Source organism: Belonocnema kinseyi, chromosome 1 (genome assembly GCF_010883055.1).
Source record: "Belonocnema kinseyi isolate 2016_QV_RU_SX_M_011 chromosome 1, B_treatae_v1, whole genome shotgun sequence".
Lineage (NCBI taxonomy): Eukaryota > Metazoa > Arthropoda > Insecta > Hymenoptera > Cynipidae > Belonocnema > Belonocnema kinseyi.
In genome coordinates this window covers 126,704,906-126,706,305 of record NC_046657.1, presented here as the reverse complement: position 1 = coordinate 126,706,305, position 1,400 = coordinate 126,704,906, and positions in this window count along the sequence as shown.

The window sequence follows — 1,400 nt, the reverse complement described above, 5'->3', positions numbered from 1 at the left end:
ACCCCCAAGCGGAGGTGTGAAAACCATGCCGAAAGCTGAATGGCACCTGGGTGAGGTGTCTAGAACGGTGACTCTGGGATACCGGGCGACCTCTCAGAGTACCCAGCCATATCCTTGCATGCGGAGCTCTACAAGGATGGACGAACCCCTTTCCCTAGCTTCTCGTGGGAACAAAAATGAGAACACCAAACATAGTTGTAGTAACTGCGGTTCAAAACAACAGAACGCGCAGGGCTCCCGACAATGGGTCGGCCAATAGTGCCGACCAATCTAGAGCTGGGGGAGCCAATGAAAATGGATTCAATGCGATGGATCGGCGGGATCTCGTGACCTTTGGGTGGACGGAGCAACTGAATCACGACTTGCCAGACTGCTACGATGCGAGTGTGGCCCGTGAACGGGGTTACATGGCACGGCTGCATGCTCTGTTGTGCGAGAAACACCCTGAGCTATCGCACTTTTCGCAGCAACGTCTGCGAAACCATGGTGAACTACCCCGTAAAAGGGGCTCTGTAAGCGGATCGCCTACTCTACCACAGCTGGAACAAGCCGGCAACAAAGAAAGAGAGGCGACACTAAGACCAACCGCGGGCAGGCATCCAATACATGAAGGGCAATGCTTTACGACCCGGAGAAACATCAACACCAAGGTTTCTCTCAAGCCTAAAGATCTGGCTAAAATGGATGACGAGCTTCGTGGACATTTTTCCGGTGAATCCGACCTCTGGGCTATCAATTATTGTGTGTATAATGCAGTGAGAGCTTTGGCCGATGCGAACCGTAAAACAAAACCAACGGCTGATCATAAGACCAAAAGACGAATGCATCAACTTGCAATAAAGATAGGCTGGGCAAGACAGTACGCGTCCCGCATTCAATGTGTGATCGACTACATCACATCTGGCAGGAATCAGGCCATATCAGGCAGCATATTGTTGAGAGAATACGGATACAATCTGACGCTAAGAGAAGTCTAGAGCGGAGGGAGAGGTGGATCAGAGAAAGTCATCAGTTTCTCTCTGACCCATCTCGACTCTTCCAAGACCCTCCAGTTACTGTCGAACACCCACCCAAACCAGAGGAGGTCGAAGTATTTTGGAGAGAAGTCTACGAAGTTCAGCATAGACTGGACGAAGACTCAGGAAATATAAATAGCTTCAAGGAGTTATGTGTTGCCCTCATAAGACCTGATAAAGAATGCCCACCAACCACTACCGAGGACGTGAAAAAAGTATTAAGAGGGATGAAGAACTATTCGGCACCGGGACCAGATTGTATCAAAACCTTCTCGTGGAAGCAGTTTTCTTCAACCCATCAGCATTTGGCCCGTATTTTCACCTCATATTTGAAGTCGGAAGAGCCGATTCCAGAGTGGTTGGTGGAAGGGCGTACAATACTCC